The 5,952-nt window shown below is 40.4% G+C and overlaps 1 non-coding gene across 1 annotated transcript; it reads left to right on the forward strand.

Annotated features, from left to right (window-relative positions):
- The first annotated feature begins 2,139 nt into the window (after positions 1 to 2,139).
- Positions 2,140 to 2,247, forward strand: LOC148548261 (small nucleolar RNA R71). Its single transcript, XR_015898054.1, has one exon. It is a non-coding gene; the product is annotated as a small nucleolar RNA R71 (small nucleolar RNA).
- Positions 2,248 to 5,952: the final 3,705 nt, after the last annotated feature.

Raw genomic sequence — 5,952 nt, forward strand, 5'->3', positions numbered from 1 at the left:
TTCTAAAAATATCCTATGCTCACAGACTTGAGGGTTGATGCCTACTATGTCTGCCAAACTCCAACCAATTGCCTTCTTATGCCTCCTCAGCAGACTAAGTAACTATTCTTCCTGTTGATAAGTGAGTTCCCTTGCAATGATAACTGGAAACTTCTGCTCGTCTTCAAGGTAAGCATATTTGAGGTGTGGAGGAAGGGGTTTTAATTCTAACTTCTGATCATGGCCAGGCTCTGGGTTGTCTGGAGCTGGTAACAATGGTAAAACACTGTCATTGTCCTCTGAGAATGTCCCCACACTTGGACCTTGTCCTATGTACTTCTCTTCAAATTCCTCCTGGTGAACTTCAGCCACGGTTTCATCTATGATGTCACACTGGAGGATAGAATAATCCTCCGGAGGATGCTTCATAACTCCATTCAGATTGAAGATTACTCTCGGCCATCTATTTCAAAGGAGTATGTTCCTGAAAAAGCATCTAATTTAAACTTTGAGGTCTTCAGGAATGGTCTTCCGAATAGGATTGATGACGGCTTTCTCTAAGTCATTTTGGCGCATCTCCAGAATATAAAAATCAATGGGAAATGTGAGCCCCTTAATGCCCACTAATACATCTTCAGCAACTCCAGCCACTGTAATAATGCTTTTATCTGCTAACACAAAACGAGCTACCGACCTTTTTAAGGGAGGGAGCCTCAAAATATCATATATAGAAAAAGGCATTATACTCACACATGCTCCTAAATCACACATGCAATCAGAAAATACTACACCATCAATAGTACAATTAACCATACATGGACCTGGGTCACTACACTTTTCAGGTAAACCTCCCATTAAAGCATATATGGAACTACCTAAAGGAATAGTTTCTAATTCATTAATTTTGTCTTTATGTATACATAAATCTTTTAGAAACTTGGCATATTTAGGTACCTGTTGAATAACATCAAAAAGGGGAATAGTTTCCTCAACCTTTTTGAATATTTCTACCATTTTGGGATCAGGTTCCAGCTGCTTCCTGGGCTTCCTTGCAAGTTGTGGAAATGGAATGGGAGTGGTGTCTTCTGCAGTGTCTGCGCCCTTTAGTGCTTCCTCCTGTGGTTGAACTTCTTCTTTTTCAGCCATGTCCTATATGTCCTCTTCCTCTTCAATATCTTCTATTTCCACTACCTCTTCAGCTGAGGCGTGTTCTGGTGGGTTTGGCTCCTCCTGATTCCTCTCCTGTAGTGTGGTTCCGGACCTTAGGGTGATGGCATTAATGCCACCCTTTGGATTGGGTAATGGTTGAGAGGGGATTCCACTGGAGCTCAAAGGCAGGTTATTGGAGTTATTCATTGATCCAATCTGTGAGACAAGAGCTTGCAAAGTAGAGTTCAGACCATTTAGTGTAGCATAAAGGTTATTTTCCATGGTCTGTTGTCTCCAATCAATAGATTGTAGTAAGTCGTCATTAGAAGATGAAGAAGGATAAGTAATTTGAGAGGTCTGCTATTGGGTATTCTGTGGTCCTTGGGATTGCCTCAGGTGAGGTACTCTGTAAGGCTGGTTCTGGTTCTGCTTCCTGTTGTTGTTATTATTCCACCTCTGATTTCCCTGATTGTCTCTGCCTCCTCTGTTGTTGTTGTCCCTCTAATTCTGGTTAGAATTGTCCTGCCATCCATGGCTGTAATTGCCACCTTGATTGTACCCTTGGTTGGGGCGGTCATAGAAGTTATGAGTGGCTGCCACGGTGTTGTCTTCCTGCTGGAGCTGTGGACTTTCATCAGTATAATGGCTATAATCAGCACAGACTTCGCAAACTCTCTGTGGGACTAACTGTTGGCTTTGCTGTGGTGGAGAAGGTTGAGCTTGCTGAACTTGTTGTTGATTCAATTGCATCTGCTTCAGCAAGTTGGTCATTTCACAGATACTCTGAGTTAGAGCAGCAGTCTCTCTGCTAGCGGATACTTCTGCAACGGCTTTTGAACGGCCTTGTTTCTTCCTGTGATTCCGAGTAGATTCAGCTAGGTCGCTGATCAATTGCCATGCCTTATCAGTGGTCTTGTACTTTTTCATAGACCCATTGCTAGCACTTTCCAATGTGGTCTTATCTTGGGGCCTCATGCCCTGTGTGACGTAACCGAACAACACTATCTTGTCAATCATATGGTGGGGGCATTCTTCCAGAAGATTATTGAAGCGCTCCCAGTATTCATAGAGAGTCTCGGATTCGTTCTGAACAATCATGGAAATGTCTTTCCTCAGTTTATCAGTAACTTCAGCTGGAAAGAACTTTTCCAAAAATTCTCTTCTAAGTGTATCCCAGTCGGATACAGTTGCTGAGGGTTGAGTGTAGTACCACTCTCTTGCACCATCACGCCTGACAGTAGAACAGGCTGCTTGGAAATCTCTCAGGTGCTTGATAGGCTCTTGAGCAGGTAAGCCATGAAACTTGGGCATCAAATTGAGCAGTGCAGTCTTTATTTCAAAATCTGTAGCCACCGCTGGGTGATGCGCTTGAAATAGTTGCATTGAAAAATCAGGGGCTCCAGCCTCCTGGATAGTAACTCTCCTAGCTGCTGCCATGTTACCTGCACGTAAATCAACTGAATCAGTAGAACGGGGGCTGGTTTCTTCCTCAAGTGACGTTTCAGATCCACCCTCAGAGAGGACTAACCAACGCCGAGCTTGCCTTATTTGTGAAATAGTTCTTTCAATCTCAGGATCGAATGCTGGCAAGCTTGGATCAGGAAGTGAACGCGTCATCTAACGAAAGAAACAAGCAGCTCATAGTAGCAAGATAAAATAAAATGCAAATAAATAAATTCCAATCAATAACTTAGCACTCTATTGCAAATCCCCGGCAACGGCGCCAAAAATTGACGTGACGGAAATTGGCGAGTCAAGAATTGTTATAAGATATACGTTGCAAGTATAGTTCTTAACCAACCAGAAATCCGCTTATCAATTTAGAAGGGTGTCACAAAAATTAAAATTAAAATACTGGGAGTATGAATCCCAGGTCGTCTCCCAACGAGTTGCAGAAAGGTGTGCTATTTTATTAATCAGATGTTTTCAAAATGGTTTGAATTGAATAACAGGAAATTAAATTAGAGAATTTAAATAAAAGCCTTTACTGGGAGTAGATTAGTTGGAAGCCCTATTCTTGTTGGAGTACTCTCAAGATTAATTGACAATTGAAGGTTGTCCTGTTTAGTTATCCCTTACTAGATAAGGGAAAGTCAAACAAGTTGGAATGCTACTTCTATTCACAAGTTCCAACCCACTCAATTAAAAGGGATTGGTGTCAGTGACTAGAGGGCAATCCAACAATAAACCCAATTACAATTTTTCTTTTTGAGCATTCCAACTCAAGGGTTCCTTTCAATCAACTCCCCATCAAGTTAGGGAACTACTCGCTCATTGTGAATGTAGAATTTATAACATAGGAAAGGGAATTAAAGAAAGACATGATAAATAAAAACAAAGAAATCAATTAAAAATAAAAGTAATTCTTGTATTAATAAATTCTAAAAATAATTCAATAGTAAAATTGAGTAAATTAAAGGATATGAAAGAGTAAGAGCCAAGTAAAGAAAACGAACTAGAATGACGAAGTCTTGATGAGGTAATAACTCTTCTCAATATCCCAATGCAAAAAGCAATAGAAATAAAATCCTAAGAACTATGGATGTGTACAGAGAAAACCTAGAGGAGGAGTAAAACTAGATCTAAAAACTAAAAACTATCTAGAATGAATGTTGTTGTTGGTTTCTGCATGTTTTCTGGCTCTAGTCTGCTTTTCTGGGACGAAAACTAGGTCAAAACAGGGCCCAAAATCGCCCCCAGCGAATTCTGCAGATTATGCAGATTGCACACGTCACGCGATCGCATCATTCATGCGGACGCGTCATTCGGCATTTTTCCCTGCCACGCGTGCGCGTTGTCCACGCCTCCGTGTCACTTGTGCTATTCCAATCCGCGTGATCGCGTGAGCCATGCGGCCGCGTCACTGCGATTTCCTCTCTTTCACGCGGTCGCGTGAGCCATGCGGCCGCGTCACTTCTCGCTGGTCATCTCCTCAATTTCTTGTATTTCTTCCATTTTTGCAAGCTTCCTTATCAATCTCCAACTCATTCATGCCCTATAAAGCCTGAAACACTTAACACACAGATCACGGCATCGAATGGAATAAAGGAGAATTAAAATACATAATTAAAAGTCTCTAGGAAGCAAGTTTTCAATCATGTAATAATTTTAAGAAGGAAATATAAATGCATGCTAATTATATGAATAAGTGGGTTAAAGATCATGATAAAACCACACAATTAAACACATTATAAACCATAAAATAGTGGTTTATCAGACAGCTTTTAAGACACCCATTGGCATGTCTCCATACCAATTGGTGTTTGGAAAGGCTTGTCATCTACCAGTGGTGCTTGAACATAGAGCATTTTGGGCTCCAGAGATGTTAAACTTTGATGATCAAGCTGCTGGGGAAAGAAGATTGTTGCAGCTCAATGAGTTAGATGAATTCAGGTTTCAAGCTTATGAAAATGCTAAGATTTACAAGGAGAAAATAAAGAAATGACATGATCAAAAGCTAGCAACAAGAGAGTTTGTAGAAGGTCAAAAAGTGTTGTTGTATAACTCAAGGCTCAAGTTCTTCCCAGAGAAGCTAAAGTCAAGATGGTCTAGACCCTTCACAATCATCAAGGCTTCTCCTTATGGTCATGTGGAGCTTATAGAGGACAAAACACAGAGGACTTTCACTATCAATCGCCATAGGATTAAGCACTACTCGAGGGACTCATTATTGAATGAGCAAAGAGTGAACTATAACCTCAAATGAAGAGGAAGAATCGTCAAGCTAATGACGTTAAAGAAGTGCTAGTTGGGAGGCACCCCAACACTCATATCATTTCAATTTCATGCTTTCTAGAGTAGCTTATGTTCAGTCACTTAGATTGTTTAATTTTTAGTTTCAATCGTTAGTTAATTAGTTGATAGTGTCCTTGCTTTGAATTTTAAAAGTTTTTCTGGCTTGCTGGAAATGCAACCTTGCGTGCTATCCTATGTGAGGTTGTTTAATTGGGCTGAGAAACTAGCTAAAAAGCTAACTTTGGTGTGGCCACTAACCCACTTAATTTGAGATTACATCAAAACAATTGAGTTAATCTTGGGAGTAAGCCCAAAAAAAATTAAGTTTGGTGTGGCCACCACCATAAGAGATCCATAGGTACAGCCCAATTGATTTATGTTTGAAGGCAATTAGTAAGTTGGTGGGTGCATAAAACAACCACTTTATTGTGTATATATGAAATGGAAGTGGAAGAGTGTGAAGGAATTAAATTTATTCCACTCATAATATACACAATAAAGTCCAATCATGAGACCAATTACTATATGCAACAAATTTAAGTTTGTTGTCCAAAAGACACCCATTAAATGCCTTTTAACTGGAAGAATTTGAAGGAATTTCTGATCACTAATGAGGGTTGTAACTGAATTTTCCAGAAGAAGTGGAGCCTACATGACATTGATCACTCATCAAGTCAAGGAGTCAAAGTGTACTTCACACTTTGGAACTCAAAATTCAGAAGAAAGCTGAACAGTTGGGGTTTGGCACCTCTCCCCACAGTGAGTGCCACTCCCAAGTGTGAAACCTTTAAAACTTTTCACCCAATTCACACCTTCCAGCTTCTTCCCCCCTTCTCTATACAATACACTCACACAACCCTCTTCTTCACACTTCAAACTCCACTAATCTGAAACTCCTACTCTTCCCTCTTTACTTCCTTGTTTTCTTTTCTTTCTTTCTTTCCTTGTTCTTGCTTTCTTGATTGGGACAATCAAGTCCTAAGTTTGGTGTTGGAGCAAACCTTTGATTTGCTTTCCTTCTTTCCTTTCTGTTTCCATCCGTTCATCACTCTTTCAAACCCTTCCATCACAACCAAATGGCACCACCAA

The sequence above is a fragment of the Arachis ipaensis genome, chromosome B8 (assembly GCF_059453495.1).
Source record: "Arachis ipaensis isolate K30076 ecotype BB chromosome B8, ASM5945349v1, whole genome shotgun sequence".
NCBI classification, from domain to species: domain Eukaryota; kingdom Viridiplantae; phylum Streptophyta; class Magnoliopsida; order Fabales; family Fabaceae; genus Arachis; species Arachis ipaensis.